At 50.9% G+C, this 20,551-nt stretch overlaps 1 protein-coding gene across 1 annotated transcript in view; it reads right to left on the reverse strand.

Annotated features, from left to right (window-relative positions):
• LOC134809095 (uncharacterized) overlaps positions 1–20,551 on the reverse strand; it is a 115,664-nt gene that overhangs the window by 53,343 nt on the left and 41,770 nt on the right. The window lies entirely within an intron of this gene.

Here is a 20,551-nt window from a genome sequence, read left to right on the forward strand (position 1 = left end):
CTCAAGGCCAGTTTACTGAGCAGAGGAACTCACGCTTCCAGACTCGCCCCATACATTTAACCTGCTGCGCAGCAAATGCCTGGACTTTGCCTGGCAGAAAATGATCATGAAATCCCTGGGATGGGGGCGGCCTGGGCCCTCAAGAAACATCCCAACCCACATTCCCATTGCCCTTGTTGAGGAGGTCAGTCCTGGGAAATCCTACTCCCTTGTTCCTTCCCAGGTTCCATCTGAGCTAAGTGCCTCCAGGAAGGGCAGGGAGCCCCATCTCCACACACAGCGCGGGAAGAAGGGGTGTGACACAGGCCTACATCAGAACTCACCAGCCTCAGCCCCTGCAGACCCGGTGGGACTGGGCTTTGCTTCTTGTTAGACTAAGGGAAAGGGGGCTTCAACGACAGTCTAGCTCACTAGAGGCAGAACAAACTGCCACCAGTTCCCTGCCCATTTCTTGCCTGGAGAAAACACCCCCTCCTAGGTGGTGGGTGTGAGCAGCAAATTCAGGCCCACGTGGGCCAGGTAAATTGGGCTGGCTGCCACGCCCCTCTCACCTCTCCCAGGCTCCCCGCACAAGCACGCAGGCAGGTTGCTTCAGCCCCAAATACAGCAGCAGAGGTGGTGGTGGCACAGGTGGGGCAGGAGGTGGAGGGTCAGGCTTACAGACGGGACGGACCCTCAGGCACAGTGACAGCAGCCCAGCCACTAGGGCCTGTCCACAAGCCAGGGCTGGCCAGGATCAAGCAAGGCACTCAGGGTCCTCCCAGCTCCTTCCTTCCCTCCAACACTGAAGGCTCTCAGAAGAACCAGCTCCAAAAAGGGAGCTTGAAGCCTCTTTCCAACCTCCCAGTGCCCACCTCAGAAGCAGGGCTGAGGGCAGAGATGTTTTATAAGCCAGGACCCCTCCCCAGCCATGCAAGGGTCGTATGGACCGGTGTGTGTAGGGGCAGACCTGTGACTGACATCCACCTACACCTGACCCTCATCTCTGAACTCACCCCACTTCCTTGCATACATTGAAGAGGAAATGGCCCACACTCCATGAATGCTGGGGTCTGAGGTGGGTGACGGCACCCATGAGCCCCTGCCAGAGTCTGTCCACTTCCCAACAGACTCCTTCCCCATCTTCCCATCCCCAACCATGCCAAGGCCTTCAGGGATGGAGAATGAAATCCTTCCTCCTGCCTCACCCACACCTGCAGCTTCTTTCCATACAGGACTCCGGGACACAGGGCCATCAGCTCCAGCAGCATCTAACATGAGCAGGTCCACAGCAACCTTGCTGGTAGCCTCTCTTCTGCTACTTCCTGGGTCCACACTCAGCCTAGAAGGGACCAGCCTCCCCCCTGCCAAGGTGAGGACAGGAAGAGGCATGGCTAGGGAGCTGTCGGTCATACCTCATGGTGGTAGGCAGCATTTAAAGCCAGGTGGCACCTCTCACCTGGTTACTCGTCACCCCACTCACACAGCCTGACACAGCCTCACTGCCTCCCCATACTCACAGAGAAGCAGATTCAGCTCCTGCTGCTCTGGGCTAGGAAAGGAGCAGTGGGGGTGGGACACTCAGCGGGTCAGCCTCTACCCTCTTTCTCTGAGAACCAGACCATGCCCCAGGCTGCACACTGCTGGCAGAGTCAGCCTAGCGGGTAAAAAGCTTGGGTTCTCAGCCCACTCCAGGACCAGGATGGGGCCTTTCCTCTAGGCATCTGACACCCACACACTGGGAGGTCCTGGTCCCCATGGTACTCCAGTGCCCAGCACAGAGCCTGGCACAGATCAGGTGCTCAAATATGTGTTAAATGAAAACAAAATAGGATGAGATCAGTCCCTTACTCTGACTATATGAAACTGCTTCCCCCTCCATCGTATGGAGTGTGGACCAGGAGGCCTCAGGTCCTTCCAGACCAGACAGTCTGTGACAGCCATGAGCACCTGAAGCCTGGGGTCCATGGTTCCTGAACCTGTTACAATCTCTACCAGGCGGAGAAATCACTGACCAGCTCCCAGAGTGGATAGGGACCCAGGTGTCCCTGAAACATCCCAGGTGCCAGAGCGTGACCTAGCTCTGAATGGAGACACAGGTTTCTTCTGGACTGACCCAGGACTGGCAGGAGCAGGATCAGAAGGGCCACCTTGACCTGCTCACTCCTCCTCTGTACCAGCCAAATGTCCACAGCCAGGCCAAGTGTCTAGATTTGCTCAGCCTGACCTCTCCACACATGTTAGCACAAGTGGTTTCCCACCCGTCTTTGTTGTTGTTTAGCATCTGTTGAGGGCTAAGCGCTGGGGTGAATGCCTCGCCTATATCACTCAACCTTCTCAGCCTATCTATGAAGCAGGGTTTTTGTTTGTTTGTTTGTTTTGTTTTGTTTTTTGTTTTTTTGAGATGGAGTTTTGTTCTTGTCACCCAGGCTGGAGTGCAGTGGTGCAATCTCGGCTCACTGCAACGTCCGCCTCCCAGGTTCAAGCGATTCTCCCGCCTCAGCCTCCCAAGTAGCTGAGATTACAGGCATATGCCACCACACTCAGCTAATTTTTGTATTTTTAGTAGAGATGAGGTTTCACCATGTTGGCCAGGCTGGTCTCAAACTCCTGACCTCAGGTGATCTGCCTGCCTTGGCCTCTCAAAGTGATGGGATTACAAGTGTGAGCCACTGTGCCTGGCCGAAGCAGGTATTTTATCATGACTCTGCAGACAAGGAAATAAAGGCTCAGAAAGATTATGTCATATGCCTAAGATCACACAGCAGGACAGTGATGGGACAGAATCAGAACTCGGGACTGTCAGCCTCAGGGCACACTCCCCCAGACCAGCACCCAAGTCAGACTATGCCCAGCCAACCCTGGACATCCAGGGCTCACCCATGGGGTCCACCACATCTCTGGGAAAGCTGCATGATGGGCTGCCTGGAGGCAGTGGCCAGACCAGAATATCCCATGCCAGCATTCTTCCATCTCACTCTTCCCTAGACCAGCCTCCAGCCCTGACCCTGGGGTACCCTGCTTGCTGCCTTAGCCCTTTCCCATCCTGGAATCAGCACCACCAACCCAAGGGGCAATATGTTGATTCCAGAACAGGCAGATGTGCTGATGAAGAGAGAGGCAGCTGCTAGGACTCTCCTACCTGCCACTGGGCCAGGTGTGGAAGGAGGGGCAGGTGGAAGGAGGGGCAGGAGCCAGGGGAAAGCAGAGAAGCAGGGGATTACACAACAGAGCCTTTGCAGGGGCGAGGGTCACATGTCCGGACTAGGAGCTCCCCAGAGCCCACTGTCTGTCCCATCCACCCAGGCGCTCATGCTCCCAACTTGTTAGTGCCACCTCCTGGCCATGGGACAGCAAAACCTCAGACAACATCTACTCATCCCTCAACCAACCCATGTCACCTCTTGCCTGGGCGCAGCCCAATCTCTTCTATGGCCTCCTGCCTCATCTCCTTCCCTCACCCCCTGCCATTCAGCTAACTTCCTAAAACAAAGGTGGCAATTGTGCCATTCCCTTCCTTCCAACCTACTGTGCCTATCCGTCACCTGGCTGGGCGAACCCTTCCACCTTTCTCCACCCACACGTCCACCACCCACACCTCTCCAGTCACCCCATGTCTCCAGGCTCTTGCTCTTGCAGTTTTCTTAGCCAAGTGACCCTTCCCAACAGAGCAAAATTCTACTTACATGAGAAGGCCCAGCTACCCCTTCCCCGAGGCTCCCCAGCAGACTCATGGCAGCATCCCTGAACCCACAGCTCAAAGTTCTGTGGACATCAAGCACCGTGTCTTGTTGGAGAACCACTTGTGTGGGGTTGACTTCCCAGCCTCACAGAGCTTCCTGAGGGCAGGGCTAGGTCTGATTCATCTCTGGAGTATAGGTGTATAGCAGAACCTGGCACAGAGAGGGAACCAGCACACCCTGTTTTAACTGACTGCCCAGTGAGCCTCGTCAGCAGACATTGGGTAGGCCGTAGGGCTTGTCCACTTGAGCTTTCCAGGCAAAAAAAAACTGTCAGAGCTGGGGATTCGTGCTTAGTTTGGCACGGCTCAGTATTAGAGGCTGAAGAACCCTTGACAGAACTGCCAGCCCATCCAGGTGTGGCAGCGCCACCCCACAGCATAGCAAGAGGCTACATTGGCAAGCCCTGACTCACCATAGGTTGTAAGAACAGCCAGACGCCCATGGGGTGCTAGTGATGCTGTGTTCACCTATGACTGCAGTACTCTGGACATTCTGAGCCGCTCATCTGGTTCCACTAGATCCCCAGGCCCTCTCCCAACTAGGCGGCTTGAGGTCTAAGGAAATGCCATATCCCCTGGGTATGGAGCTTGGAATCTTACCTCTTCAGCCATTCTGCTGACCCCTAACCCTGCCCTTTTAGCCCTCAAGGGCCTACAACTACAGCAGGAGAGCTGAGGGGTGGAAAGCACAGAAACAGCATGACATAAGCCCAAAGAGTGGCCAGAATCTGAATGGCTTGGGCTGACAGCACTGGCCCCAAATGGAGATGGAAAGAGGGATGACAAGAAGAGGAAGCAGCAGACCAAAGTCTGACAGAAGCTGGGAATCATAGTGGTATCATCCACTGTATTTGAAAATCCTTGAGTAGCCGTGGGCAAGGAGAACTAGACACAGACAAGTAGAAAGCCCGCAAATGGATTCCCGGGGCAGAAGTCCAGGCTAAATCTGGAAGGCGCTTCAAGCTCACAGGGGAGGGGTCTGCAGGGCCAGCTGGAGGATTTTCCTACCCTTTCCTCAGCAACCAAAACTACCCTCCCCAAAGAAGCCCTGGCCCACTAGGTCCATCCATGTGGCAGAACCCCATGGAGGCTCCTTACCATGCGGGGTTGTCCTAGTGGACAGCGATGGAGCAGAGTTTGGGGGAGATGCTGCAGCTCTGGTGAAAAGCCACCCAGTCTCACCATAGGGCTCCACATGGAACTTGTAGGGATGGGGGGTGAGCCGGCACTCACTGCCACCCCAGCCCACTGCCCTGAGTACCCGGCAAAGCCCAGCAGCATCAGCAGCAGTAACAGAGTCAGGTCCAGTAGTAACAGTAACAGGTCCGACATGGCTCTGGACCCCTGCACCGCACCCCAAGGCAGCTGCAACAGAGAAAGAAGGGAGAGGAGGCTGGTAGCCATCTCCAACAATGTGCCCACCTGACCACCAACCACTGCTGCCCCCAGCTCCTCAGCCCTGCCTTGGGTGCTTTGACCCAGGAGGTGGAGGGGCCAGAGGTGTCAGCACGTAGTGACATAGAAGAGAGCTATAAAGGATGACTGAAGCCACAAGCCTCTTTATTTCTTAATCACAGGAGGTGAAGATCTCAGAACAGCTTTACTGTCAGCTGGCAGCCCTGGTCACACCTGGGGAAACTGAGTCACAGAGGGGCACAGAAGTGAGTCATCCAGGGACATACTCCTGGCCTGGACAACTCTACCCCAAGATATGCCAGATGCCAGCCAGCCTGCCTTTCTTCCACAATACCATACTCCTGGCCTGGACAAGTCTCCCCCAATATGTGCCAGATGCCAGCCAGCCTGCCTTTCCTCCACAATACCACTTCTTTCCCACAGCAGAGCCACACTGCCAGTCCAGCCTCCTGAAGCCTCAGGGGCTACTGCCAGAGGGAGGGCAGATGAATACCGGGGTCCACACACCTATCAACAAACAGGGAAACCATAAGGAACAAAATCCCCTGGGGGGAAATGTGAGACGGGAAGAGAATTTCATAGGAAACTCTCCTTTGCTAAGTACATCTGGCCTGCAGGGACCTTGCTCTCCAGCAAGCTCACCCATCCAGAACCAGAGGGAAGACCACAGCAAAATGGCCTGAGCAGCTAGAACAGAGTTCAGCATTAAGCTTCCCGGACTTGAACCACCCACGTTAACAAGCTTCATCTCAATTTTCTACCCCGAAGAAACACTGAAGAGTGAGAGGAAAAGGTTGCCAGAAGGGGAGTCTCACAACAGGAAGCAGTAACAGTTACGCATAGAGGAAGGGAAGCTGTTCAAGAGCAGGCCCAGGAACACAACACAGAACCATTGTGTGAGCTATTCCAGGCAGGCTGCCTGGGTTTCCAGGCAGCTCGGGACCAGAGGCCTAACCCTCTTACACAGAGGCCTTGATCTGAGTTGCCTGGAGAGGGGGGAATTGTAGCCCAGAGAAGACTGTTTAAAGAGGAAGGGAAGCATGTGACCCACTGGGGGAACATTCCCACCCCAATTATTTAAAACTAATACTTAACATTTAAAAGGTTTTGAAGCTGAAAAGGCCACACTGCAGCTTTGTGGAAAACTTAGCTCTGTGGAAATATTTGTTCCCTGTAGGTTCTGGGTGTTGATTTTACATTTAAAAAAATTATTTTTGGAGTCAATGAACACACAGTATTTGCTCACAAAGAGGCAAAGTAAATTTCTTTCTCTTTTTTTTCTTTTTTTTTTTGAGATGGAGTTTTGCTCTAGTTGCCCAGGCTGGAGTGCAGTGGTGCGATCTTGGCTCACTGCAACCTCCACCTCCCTGGTTCAAGCAATTCTCATACCTCAGCCTCCTGAGCAGCTGGGACTACAGGCACTTGCCACCACACCCGGCTAATTTTTGTATTTTTCGTAGAGATGGGTTTCACCATGTTGGCCAAACTAGTCTCGAACTCCTGACCTCAGGTGATCTGCCCGCCTCAGCCTCCCAAAGTGCTGGGATTACAGGCGTGAGTCACCGGGCCCGGCAAAGGTAAAGTAAATTTCTAAACTTTTGGTGTCAGGACACGGAGGTGCTGCCCACTGGTGTCAGCCATCTGTGCTCCTACCCATCAGTATCTCTCTCTCTTTTCTGCCTGTCCTACTCATCTTGTCTCCAGTTAGTTTCATTCCTGTTGTCTTTGATGATAATGATGAGAAATCTTCCACCGAGCACTTACTATACGCCAGGCACTAAGTGTTGAAACACAGCTGCTTCATTCATCCTCAAAGCAATCCGACAGGATAGGTATGGCTAAGGGTGCAAGAGGTTAGAGGTTAAGAGACTTGCACAGGGTCACACAGGTATTAAACAGAGCCACGTGGACCAAAATGCAGGCAACATGAACCCAAACACTCAGACTCCAGGCCCCCATTTTCACTTCCTCTCTCCTCTCTGGTGACTGGCTTCCAGAAAGACTCAAGAATTTAATCTTTGTTGGACATCTCTGAGCCCAAAGCTGCAAAACTCTTAGCATCTAGGCCCCCCACTTGCCATGGGAATGACAAGCCCTTACTCTGATCTGCCATCTCAGCTGAGCACTTCCTGTCCCCTGAAGGGAACTTAGTATCCACCTTTCTCTTCTTCTCACCTCCCAAACTGTTCAGAAAGGGGAAAAATGCACCTGCAGGCCCCAGGGCTTTCGTCAGCCCGGGGAGGGGTAATGTAAATTTCCCCTGTATTCAAGAGAAAAGGGGCCGGGCACGGTGGCTCAGGACTGTAATCCCAGCACTTTGGGAGGCCAAGGCGGGCAGATCACCAGAGGTTGGGAGTTCAAAACCAGCTTGGCCAACATGGTGAAACCCGGTCTTTACTAAAAATACAAAAATTAGCCGGGTGTGCTGGCGCGCGCCTGTAATCCCAGCTACTCGGGAGGCTGAGGCAGGAGAATCGCTTGAACCCCCAGAAGGAGGAGGCTGCAGTGAGCCGAGATCTCGCCGCTGCACTCCAGCCTGGGGGACAAAGTGAGACTCCATCTCAAAAAAATAAAAAGAAAAAGAAAAAAGAAAAGGAAGACGGGCTGGGAGCTCGCCTGAAACGCCAGGCTTACGTTAGTAACTCATGGCCTCCAGTGTGGCCGGGGCGAGTGCTTCAACGACGGGAGCTGAAAGGAACAGTCACTCCGGAACAGGAAATAACCTCTGAGCCGAGCACCACGCCCTGACGCCCTTCTTCAGGGAAAGCCCCCCAGGGCCTCTGAAGCACCCTCGCCCCACTCTCAACCCCCTTGGGGGAAATCAGAAGCCAAACCTAGATTCACAGTGTCAGGGATCTTCCCTAGAGTCTGGGTCACGCCCCTCTTCCTGGAGGGCTTCAGGCACACCTGGCGCCCAGGAACTGCCGCCGACCGGCCTGCGCCCTCTCTCAAGCCTGGGTGTCCCCTCCGCTCAGAGGTCGGTGCGGGCGAGCGTCAGGGAAGGCTGTCCCCGCGGGCTTCCTGCTGCCGACCCCGTGCGCGGGGCCCGGGGGCCGGGTCCTTTAGGGTCCCCGCCGCAGGCTGAACTTCAGTGCTGGAGGTGCAGGGGCCACCGCCTCGCGCTGTCGGATTCCAGCCCCTGCTCACCCTGTCCTCGCCTGTTAACTTACAGCCTTTCTTGTCTCCCACCTCCTTGCCGAGTCCCGCACATCTGTAACTTCAGCGACGCTGAAGTTTGCAGCCCGCGTGAGAGGCGCGGCCCTGGGGGACAGGGCAGAGTTAAAACGCGACTCGGGCCTCCCTCCCCAGCTCCACTGCCCCGGGCGTGCCCTGAGCCTGCGGCCTTGGCAGTGGGCCCGGAAGGGTGGGTGCTGCCCCAAGGTCGCATCCAGGCCCTCGGACCCTGCCGGGGCCAGTAGTGGGCGAGACGAGACTCCAAGAGCGGCCGGGCCGCTGGGGTCACTGGGGATAGTCCTGAGGTCTTGCCGGGTAGGATGGGGGTCCCAGATCCACGCTCCAGCGGGGACGCCCCGACTCCAGCCAGGCCCCGGCTCCGGACCGGCCCGGTCTCCGACACCGTCCGCCACGCACGCCGATCCGCCCCCTCTCTGGCAGAACTGGGCCCTGGGTGTGGCCGTGGCCATGGGCGTGGCTCTACCCATGGCCTGAGCGCGCCGGACCCGGAGGGCTGATGCCTCCCCGCCCTGTCTCCACGGCAACGGGCGTGTGCGGGGACCCAGAGCTGGCTGGGGTGGAAACCGCGGCCTACTTTCCCGCCTCCAGCAAACTCTGCAATTGCTGAGGTTGATTTAGCAGCACCCAAGGGATCTGGGTCGGCAAGAGCACCTCAGTGACAGCCTGGCACGGGGGTCCGCAGGAGAAGGCCAGGCTGGGGCCAGGGAGCTGAGGCTGAGGAGGAGTGTTTGCACAGGCTAGGGAGACACGGCACAGCAGTATCCGCCTCAGACATTTGTACCACCGTTAGTCCTGCCACTTTCTCTCAGTGTGGCTTCGCAACAGACTTGGGAACCAAGCAAGGCATGGCTGAGGAAGCTTAAGCCCAGTCTGGGCTCGCGGAAGAAGCTGGTGGATCCAAATATCTGCTTCCTGCCTCCACCCACCCCTCCCCGCTCCGTGAGCACATTCATCCATCCAACATTTATGATCACTCCCTGCCAGGGCAATTCTAGGGGCTGGGGATACAGTGAACAAGACCAAGGCTCCGCCCTCCTGGAGTCCACATCCCAGGGACATGCCCTTCTTCCAGGCTCCTCCCTCAGTGCCCTGGTGGTGGCTGGGGGAGGCTGGTCTGCCTTTCTGTTTAGCGATAGCTTAGGTGACTCCCAGGTCAAGTGTAAGCTCCTTGATGATGGCAGGAAACTGGTGGTGGAAACAGTCAGTAATCATGGGGTGGTTCACCTTGTGGATCCCACTACTGCACTAGCAAAGAGCAGGCTGGGCACACAGGGGCAGTCATCATCCCGCTTCCTTTCTCTCTGCTTCACGTTCTTCCTTCCGCAGGCAGGGGAGATGGAACCTGGTCCACAGGGCCAAGCCTGTCCCAGCCCTCCAGGCGGACTGGCGGAATAGGTAGCTGGCCCCTCACAGGCACTGCGGTCCAGGTCAGTGCAGATCGCGGCAGTTATTTTACCTATGAACGCCCAGCACACGGTCAAACGCTCAGCTCAGGTGCCCCAGGCGGGCAGGCTATTCACTTGGGAGCATTTCCTTTGACACAAAGGGGACCATGGCACTGGCTCAGAGACTAACAGCCTCTGCCTGCAGGGTCTGCTGGTCAGTTCTCCTGCTTCTCAGGAGGTGGTCAACTTTTCCCAGGAAGCCATTGTAAGGAGGCGCCCATTCTTCATCTTGTTCTCTCTGCTCACTTCCTTTAGCGTGGTTGGGGAACTCCAGAGCCCCACATCACAGTTCAGCATGTGCCTCAGGAGCTTCAGCACCTCCTTCGTGAAAGGAGAGTCTGCCGGTGACGGGGGATGCAGGCCATCAGCCTGCCCAGCTTCATCTCAGGCCGCTTCCAACAGCGCCAAGCAAACTCCCTTGGCAAGATCCATGCAAGGTCGTGGCTGACCACCGGGAGGCAGCAGCCTACTCTGCAAGGCACTTTCTTTACCCGACCCCCCACCACCACCTTTTAACAGGTGGCCGGAAACCTGCTGGCCCAGCCATCTGCCGCACCCACCCTTCACTCCCAGTCCCATCTCCCCATAGCACAGATTTCCCTATCATGAGCCCAGACGTGACCTGCGTGTCCTCTTGCCTTCCTCTGCCCAAGGAATCCCTACAGAGATTCTTTCTCTATCTTCCTTTGTACATTTCCACGGAATTGTTTCCCCAGGGTCCCTCCCCTTGAAGAAATTAGACAGGAAGCTGGAGTAGATGGTTCCCTCTTTCCCACTTCTCACACTCCCAAGCTCTGGTTAACTCTCTGTGGGCCAGTGGCTAGATTCCCCAACACAGATGACAACTGAACAATACACATGCAGCATAAGAATGTTGTCGCTGCCAGCAGCCACTTACAGACACACCATTGTTAGGGTCCACCCAACTGAACTGTTTCCCCCTTCCATAGACTAAGCCCCAAAGGCCAAAAAGTAAAACTCCCTACCCCAAACCTGCCTATAACTGTTTGACCAGAGGCCAGCTGTCCCAGGATGCGGTTAAGACGTCTACCTTGCACAACAGAACTGGCAAGAAAAACATCTCCAGGAAGCGTTCAGACACACGGCACAAAGGACTCCTCCCTCCCCGCTTTTCTTTTTCCTTCACCCTGACCCAGTTCTATGCCCTGTAAGACCTTGCTCCAGCCTATAAGTGGGGCTGCCTCCTCTGCTTTTGTCAAGAGGTAGCCCGGCAGGACTGACAATAAATCAGTTTGCCTGAACTTGGGTCTATTGGCCTCATTCCTTTCTTGGCTGTCCTTCCAATTATCCCTTACAACCATCTCCCACCCTCTGAAGGCACTGCATCCAATCCCCAGCCATTCGCAGTCTGGTCGGCTGTCCGTGCAGGACTTGTCATGGCTGAGGCCCACGTAGCCTCAAGCCACTCTGAAGTCAGCTTGCTGTTTCCCCTGGAGCCTGGAAATACATCCCTCTTCAGGTAAACAAAAGCAGAAAAAGCCCAGTGAACCCCACTGTAACAAAGAAACTGCCAGCAATCTTCCCTCTGTTCCTGCCTGTCTCACCACCCAAGGGCTATCGCAGAGCCCACTGTGTTCTAAGATCTATTCCTTTCACTACCACCCAGCCAACCCAGTGTCCAGACCATTCCTCGATCAAATAACACTGCTTCCTGGAGTTTTAATTTTATCTTACAAAAAGTGAAATAAGGAAAACTGATAGGCAATTATACTGACTTACAATTTTTCTGTTTGTTTTTTTTTTTAAGCGACATGAAACGCCAGTAAAAATAAATATGTCACAGAAACAGCCACTTGTCCAGTCTCTGGGGCAAGAACTCCAGCCCTGCTGAGAGGAGGGAAGCCCACGATCACCCCAGCAGCTGGATCGCCAAGCCACAGATGCTCCTCAAAGCCAGGCACAGGTCCCAGGCCTCAGGGGCATCCTGAGGAAAGAAGACAGAAAACCAAAGCCAATTGCCCGGACCCTGGGGCCACCTCATCATCCCCCACTCCTCCTGGCAGCCGTCTGGCCTTAGTGGTTAATCATTTGTGGCATCTCCGCCTTTGCCCACCTGGACCCTCTTCCCCTGACCCTCTCTGAAGAGGGCACAAGGAAAAAACCTGTCTTGGGCAGGCTGGGGGGATTCTTCCAGTGAGTCCCCAGCCCACCCTGAGTAACACAACCAGCTAACAGTCATTTTACACCCAGATGCACATGAGCACAGCACACACATAACTCTCTCTCTCTCACACACACACACACACACACACACACACACACACACACAGCTGGACTGAGCTGTCTTCCAGGAAGGGTCCTGGGTCTGGTCACAGTATGAGGTCCTCTCTCTTCTGAATATCATCTCAATAGTGCTGACAGAGAGAATCCAAACCTCCCCAAGCCCCTGCACTGCAGACTCTGTAGCCGGCCTGGCTACCCCTCCCCAGCGCACTGGATTACTATGTCCAATAGACCTGCAAAAGGGAAAGGAGCACACTCAGGCCCCTGAAGAGCAAAGAAGGTGGACACTGTCTGCTCAGGACACTCTTCGTTGTAAGACTCGGGTATAAATAAAAGGCCCAGGGCCAAGCTAGTGGCACAGAACAGACATTAAGGGGGTCACCACGGAATACACAGGGCAGAAGAGAAGACTTGGCAGCAGGGAAATGGAGTCTGACGGTGACCAATGGAGAGCGCAGCATTCTCAGTGCTTGAGGTGCAGATTCCAGGGAGCAGTCAGCAGAGGGCCAGAACATCTCGTGGGGATCCTTTTGGGGAGGGATGAATTCTCTTAGGAGTTTTGGTGGGGAAGAGCCACTGAGCTCGGTGCACAGAAGGCCACGGTTTACAGGGAGACACTGGTCTTCTGAGAAATCAAAAAAGAAAGTGGGAAGCAGGAAGTTATATCCAGAACACTAGTATAAAGGAATGAAAAGCCCCCAGAGACCTTCCCCCATGGGATGAGGACTCAATTGCAAAGCAATACCAAGCTTGAATTGACTGACACAGAAGGCCTTTCTCTGCTGACAGCTTTGGGAGTGATGGTCCCACCCAGGCCGCTTAAGTTTGGCTAAGTGTTTCAACCAATCTGCACAACTTTAACCCAGCTCTTTGCTGTCTGCTCCTGGATTGGGAAATTTCATATTTAGCAGTGAATCACAAGTATACAGAGTCTCCACACACTAATTCCTAGAGAAGAGAACTCTGAATAAGGGAGGAGAACACCCCTCATATTGTCTTATGCCCAATTTCTGCCTCCAAAGAAAGAAGAAGTAAAAACTAAAAGGCAGAAATGAAATCCACAGGCAGACAGCCCAGCGCCACACCCTGGGCCTGGTAGTTAAAGATCGACCCCTGACCTAATCGGTTACTAGTGGTGCATGCAGCCCCCAGTCATGTACCCCCTCCTTGCTCAATCAATCACGACCATCTCACACGCACCCCCTTAGAGTTGTGAGCCCTTAAAAGGGACAGGAATTGCTCACTCAGGGAGCTCAGCTCTTGAGACAGGAGTCTTGCCGATGCTCCCAGCCAAATAAACCGCTTCCTTCTTTAACTCGGTGTCTGAAGGGTTTTGTCTGCGGCTTGTCCTATTACACAAGCACCAGATAGAATTATCCCTAAATCAAGAGATGATGAGATAGACGCTTAAGAAGCATAACTCAGGGCCAAGTGCAGTGGCTCACACCTGTAATCCCAGACTTTGGGAGGCCAAGGTGGGCAGATCATGAGGTCAAGAGATCAAGACCATCCTGGCCAACATGGTGAAACCCTGTCTCTACTAAAAATACAAAAATTAGCCAGGTGTGGTGGCGGGCGCCTGTAATCCCAGCTACTCAGGAGGCTGAGACAGGAGAATTGCTTGAACCTGTGGAGGTTGCAGTGAGCTGAGATCACACCACTACACTCCAGTCTGGGCGAGAGAGTGAGACTTTGTCTCTAAGAAAAAAAGCCCCAAATTCCATATGCCTGCTCTTAAAGTTATTCCCAAATTACCTCTAACCTTTAAGATATGTCTCACTTTCTCCAAGATAATAAAAGATGTGGGTGAAGGAAAAGAAAAACCCAATCAATCAAATAGGTGAAGAAGCAGACATAAACAGGCAGAAGGGAAATGGCAGCAACATAAAATAAGCCAGAGGCAAAGTATCCCCCAAACCAGAGGAGCCTCAGGGTCATGCACAGCTGGAGAGAGCAAGTCAGAAAGGGGTCTTGGCACTGCCTCACCTTCCACTTGTACAACGTGGGGAGCGCTACCCCATTGGAACGGTTAAGGTCAGACACCAGGACATTCAGAATGTCCTGAATCTACAGGAGATGAAAAGGGTAGAACAAGGGCAGGGGGAGAAAGACAGAAGTGGCTTAGAGAGAGGCAAGAGAGTCAGAGGAGGAGGAAGAGGTAGCTTTAGGGAAACGAAATGCTGAAGAAGAGCAAAGGAGATCAAGACCATGGTCTGGCCTTCAAAATGGCTGCCTGCTGCCTTGCCAGGGGCAGAAACAAATAGATGGAGAAGTCCCCTGAGCGATGCAGTCACACAGGGTGGAGTCACCTGACCGATGCCACTCTGAATACTCTCATTGGACCACTCTCCTCAGGCCCAGGATGTGGGGATGAATCTGGCAGAGCACCAGACCTCCACTTCCATTTTAAAAACCAGACTTTTGAGTAAGGGTTCACTTGAACAAAGGGGACTCCCGCAAAAAAACAAGTTTGAAACACACTGATCTTATCCAATGTCATCTTACAGAGGAGGTAACTGAGGCCCAGGGGAAGAAGTGACTTTTCTGTGGTCACCCAGCACGCTGGCGGCACAGATGAGATTAAAAGTTAGATCTTCTCCTAATCTTAGTGCCTGGGGCTCTCCTCACCACATCCTGGGGCCCTTTCGGTGACTCCAAAAAAGACAGCCTGATGGCAAGTGGCTGTTCTCATTGGCCTGGCTTCCCCTTGAGACTGGGGATGAGGAAAATGAAACAGCAACTGTCATTTCCTGGGTGCCTTGGGTGTTTACAGCAAGCCCTGTACTTGGCATTAACCTAAAAACAACAATAACAAATCTCATTTAAGCTTCACAAGTGTAAGTCAAACAATACCACCCCTATTTTACAGATGTGAAAAGAGAGGCCCAAAGAGACCAAGTAATTTGCCCTACATCATATCCTTAGCAGCTGGAGAGGTAGGATTCAAACACAGAATTCTTAACCAGGACCCAACAGTTCTTCCACAATCTAAACAACTACCCTCTACTGCCCTTGGGCCCCCTGTCCCCAGGAGCCTGGCCAGCCAAGACTCACATCCCCAGGTGAGTGGCAACCACCAGAAGTGGTTGTCTCAGGGTTACTGCCATTTTAAATTTTCTCTTTCGCTCCTCTAGGAACACCAAGGCTGTTCCTCCACTGATAGTTTCTTATCTGTGGAAAAGAAGAGCAGGAATTCTCATGAGAAGTCCCTGCAGTCGCATCTGACTTTACAGTTTTTACTGAGGCAAAAATTTAAAAATAATAATAAGTACTACGTTTATTTACTTCAAGAAAAGTAAAAGCTAAGGCCCAGAATGTGGCAAGGCAAGGGTTAAAAAAAAAAAAAGAACAAGTTTTCCTCTACCTAGCAAGCTCACTTCAAGGACAGTTATAATACTGTCCAAATAGCCAAGGCCAGAGGAATGGGCTCCAGACACCCCATCCCTTCCACAGCAAGGTTAAAAAAAAAAAAAATTATTTTACTGTTACTCTTTTCCCAGGCTTCTTAAGCATTATTATGTTTTACAAATGTCTATATTTATCCAGGTCTTGTTTTTCTTTCAATGCAGCTACAAGGTCACCAACTATACAAGGTCACAACTTATGTTATGCTATAGATTACATGACCTATGACTGTATAATTAACTGCTTTTGTTTTGCTTCTGTAAGGCTGCTTACAAAAACCCCACTCTGACTTTGTTCAATGTTCAGCTTTTTAAATATAAATCCACTGAGCCGGTGCATACCTAAAATAAACAACAATCCTCCTGTACTCCATATTGGTCTCTCCGTTCCTCAGTTTACCACATTTTTGGCAACCATGAAGGGACCGGAGACTGCAGGCTTACTGTCTCCTTTGCCTCTGGGGTCTGGAGCCCTGGGCCAGGGGAAACCTGTGACCCCAGGTGCCACCAGAAAATCTTCAGCCCGGAGGGGAAATCAGCTTTCCCCTGACCTGGTTCCCCCTACGCAGCAGCACGACAAAACCTGAAAAGAACTACAGGACAATTTCAGAAACAGAGCACTTCAGGAACCACAGTAAGGTTTTGGGGGCCCAAGGCAGGACCCGTCCCATAGGGACAGAAAGAAAGCTAATAGCCTCCCGGGGTGTGCCAAATAGTCCGACCCAGAGGGGCTGGGGGCAACAGGAGTGGCTCATCAATTCAGATAAAACTCACACCCCAGCTGACACAGGACACGAAAGTAGCTCACTAAGTCAGCTAGAAAACTGACGAGAGTGGCTTACCACCCCAACTAGAAAACTAGAGGTGGCAAAAGTGGCTCGCCACCCCAACTGCAAAACTAGAGGTAACAAAAGTGGCTTGCCACCCCAGGTACAAACATGAGAACTAAAAGTATATAAAAGTGTGTAGATGGAGGGGCCTAATTAGGCTCATCAGTCGCAAAATAAGAAATCACAAATCTCTTAACGTAAACTGTATGCTCCAAGAAAATTGTGGGGCAAACTGAGACTAATAACAATCCACATATGACTAATAGGAGCTGCCCTACAACTCCAAGTTATAATAAAAATAAAAAACTCTCCAAAGCCAAGCAGCGTCTGAAAACTCCTGTAATAGAAGACAGCATATAGTCGGCCAAAATGAGGAAAAAACTGTATAAAAGTAAATGTGCAGCATCATAACTGGGAGAAAATGGGAAAAAACTCATCAAAACCTAGTCCCTTAAAATATATATTTAAAAACTTAAAAGTTTTACAGAAAATTATAAAGTTAAGTTAACCCCCCAAAAGTTAAAAACTCTCTGTAAATTAAAATAACCCTCTTTTAGTATTAAATAGCCAACCAAAGGAACTGTAAACTAAAAAACAATTAGCCATATATTTAAGGTGGTGACAGGGGTCAGAGGACAGCCAGGGTACCCAGACCAAATTCTTTTAAATTGACTCATGGTTAAATATAATATAAACAAAACCGACATAAATCCAGCCCTGTTTAATGGCTTATTACAAAAAGCCAAAAATAAAAATAAAGACAGCTTCGCCGGCAGACACAGAGTTAAAGGAAAAGTCCCAGAAAAAGCAAAAGAAGCTAGTTTATAGGAGCCACCAGAGGGAACAAAAATTCTCCTTCCATATGTCCCAGCCTACCCTCCTTTACCGGGGCCAACAGCTCCAGCTCTCCAGAAACCAGATTCAGGAGCCAGCATGCTCCAAGTCTCACCCCAAAGGGAAAGACTGGAGCCTCAAGAGGCCAAGGAAGGAAGTCAAAATAGTCAAGCAGGCCGTCCCAAATCTGGTCGTGCTCGAGCTATACAAATGCCTCTCAGGGAGATACGAAGACCCATCTATTATAATGACCAGGGCCACATCCCAGTGTTGGTGGGGGGGGGCAACGGACTTTCTTCTATCAGCCCTTTTCAACCACTCATCTACTAAACTGAAAACACCACACACCCTCCTACACGGAGAAGCCCCAAGCTCTTATAAATCTGATACATTCCATCTTTCTGACACATAATCTAACCTGGCCAAATTGCAGGCAGCTTTTCCTAACGTTGTTTAACATTAAAGAGTGCCAGAGAATGACATAAGCAGCTCTCCGCTAGCTAGAAGCCCATGCACTAGCAGAAGCAGTGAATGCTCAAGCATATGCTCAAGGCCGGTTCCCAGAAGCAGACCCCAATCAGGACCCAGCTTCAGCGCCTGCAGAGGTACAAAGAGGTCGCTTTTACAGGGGTAAAGAGCTGGTAAAAAGAAAACAATTAATATAAGGAAAATTTCAAAAGTGCTTCAGAGAGCTAACGAGAGCCCAAGTTAGTTTTATAAAAGACTCTGTAAAACATTCTGGCTTTACACCCCATTTGACCCTAAGGCTGCCAAAAATCAGCACGTGGTGAACACAGCATTTGTCAGGCAAGCCCAGGGTAACATCAAGCGGAAGCTGCAGACATGAATGCCACCCAACTTATAAAAGTGGCCATCAAGGTATATGTTAACTGTAACCAAGGAACAAAATGGGAAAGAGCAAAAGCAACAAGCTAGGCACGCCAAGGGTTAAGTCCCTCTCCCCAGCCCAGCTCTATCTAGAAAAAGAGGGGGCGGGAACCAGCGCCAGGAGAAGAGCAAAGAAAAGAAAAAAATAAAAGTGTAAAAAAGGAAAGGAAAAAGAAAAAAAAAATTTGAAAAAAATAGAAAAAATAGAAGGCAGTGCGTAGGGGCGGCCCCGTGCTGTTGTCCGGCCCCACCAGCCAGCCGCAGGAGCAGGAGAACTCAAAAAGAAAAAGAAAAATGTAAATTAAAGGCTTAAGAAAAAGGCCAATCTGTTGGTAACAGCTCTTATAAAAGAGAAATTGACAACGTGAGAGGACGTGGACGCGGGCATAGACATGAAAGAGGTCAAGTTAAGCAAGGATTCGAGAGCCGGACAAGGTTAAAAAAAAGATCAATGTGTGAGATGCAAAAAAAAGGACACTAAAAAAAGTAAATGTCCAGAAGGTAATACAGAGAGTAGTAAAGGCTGTGGTATAAAAAAGTCACCAGCTAAAAGCTGTCACACCCTAAAAAAAAAAAAACAAATACTGATCTAATCCGGGCTGGCAGGGGCTAAAAAATATAAAGACTAGAGACAGACTGAGCACCTTCTCATTAGGCTTCCAGAAGCCCACAGTCACATTACAAGTTAAAGGCAGCAGGATTCTGCCATATCTGGATTCCAATTTCTCACTGATGGCTAAGTCACTATATGAAGTTACAAAGTGGGGGGAACCCCTCCTCTGAGAAACTAAACAGGAGAAAGAGCCATGCTTTATGAAAACTTGCTTATAAACTTCATAAAATTGCCCCATGCCAGAGGCTATCGGTACATGCTAGTGCTTATTTACACCTTTTCAGGGTGGGTTGAGGCTTTCCCCACCAGGACAAAAAAAGCACAAGAGGTGACTGAAGTACTGCTAAAAGACTTTATCCCCAAGTTTGAACTCCCTCTAACTTTAAAGTCAGACAATGGCCAGCATTTATAGCTAAAATAGTGCAAAGTTTAACAAAACTGTTAAAAATAAAATAGAAGTTACACACAGCCTATCGGCCACAAAGTTCAGGAAAAGTGGAACGCATGAACCAGACACTCAAGCAGCTACTAAAAAATTATTGCCAGGAAATTAATCTATAATAAAATCAGGTTTTACCTATGATCCTCCTCTGAGTCAGGTACACCCCCACCGAACAAACTGGGTATTTGCCCTATAAAATTTTGTTCGGTCGGCCACCCCCAAATCATAAATCAAATTAAAGGTAATCTCCAAGAACTAGGGGAATTAACCTTCAAAAAACAATTCAGGCTTTAAAAATAGCCATGCAAGAAGTCCATGACTGGGTATGGGAAAAAGTGCCTATAAGTCTAACAGCCCCAGCACACCCCTTTAAACCTAGTAACTCTGTTTCAGTTAAAAAGTAAAACCCAACTTCTCTAAGACCCATGTGGGATGGGCCCCATACAGTAATCTTGTCCACTGCCACTGCTGTTAAAGTTACAGGAATCATGCCTTGAATCCATCACAGGCAGCTAAAACCGGCAGCTCAGGACAAGTAAACCAACCAGCAGGACCCAGAACATTCAACCCGGCTAATCCTGAGACGAGACCAAGCTGCTGCTGAGGACAACAGCCCTGCTCTGGTCACTCCGGAGGCTGACCAGTCTACACACGGCTGAAGCTTGAGGAAACAAGCCCTGTTCTAATCACACACCGGAAGCTGACTAGTCTACGCACGGCCAAAGCTTGAGGACTCGTCAAGCAAGTAAATGTAATTAAAAATCTTAAAACTAATAGTTTTTCTGTAATACCATTTTCCTATCGTTCTGTCACTGTGCTCAACCTCCTCCCCCAAGTAAAGACCTCCTTTGTCCTTACTAAATATAAGTATGCTGTACATTGTTTTGCTGTTGTTACCCCCCCTTAACCATACTAAAAAAAACACCTATAGAAGGGTGTCCCCACTGTACACATACTACTTGGTCAGGGAACAGTACAACTAAAACCCTGTTATACTATATGTATTATAAATGTACAGAGACTCGCTTAGAAACTTGTACTTACAATCAGACCACCTATTCAATTAATAACCCTGGAAATGGCCAGCCTTATATATGCTATAACCCTAAGTCTTTACCTGGGACTTGGTTTAAAATTCATACCAAGTCAAAGGAAGGAAGTCTTATAAGTCAAACCCAAGCCTCTCTTCCCCAGTGGCGGGGGGGCTATATCCATATACTTTAATATTTGTCAGTTCACATCCATGAACCCAACCTATTTCACAGTCTCTGGTCCTACAGGATACTATACAAACTGCCAGTACAAAATTATATATACACCCCCTGTTTGTCCCTCCGAGGCCCTAGCAATAGTTTGCTGGAACTGCACAACGCAGTTCACTGACGGATCATCACCGAGGCCAAAGCCAATCTTGCTCATCAAAATACCAGCAAAACCAAATTGTAAGACAAGCACTTACAGTCCTATAAATCTTACTATCTTAAAGCCAGATATACCTATATGGACTACAGGTTACTCC

This window comes from Pan troglodytes, chromosome 20, assembly GCF_028858775.2.
Source record: "Pan troglodytes isolate AG18354 chromosome 20, NHGRI_mPanTro3-v2.0_pri, whole genome shotgun sequence".
Taxonomy (NCBI): domain Eukaryota; kingdom Metazoa; phylum Chordata; class Mammalia; order Primates; family Hominidae; genus Pan; species Pan troglodytes.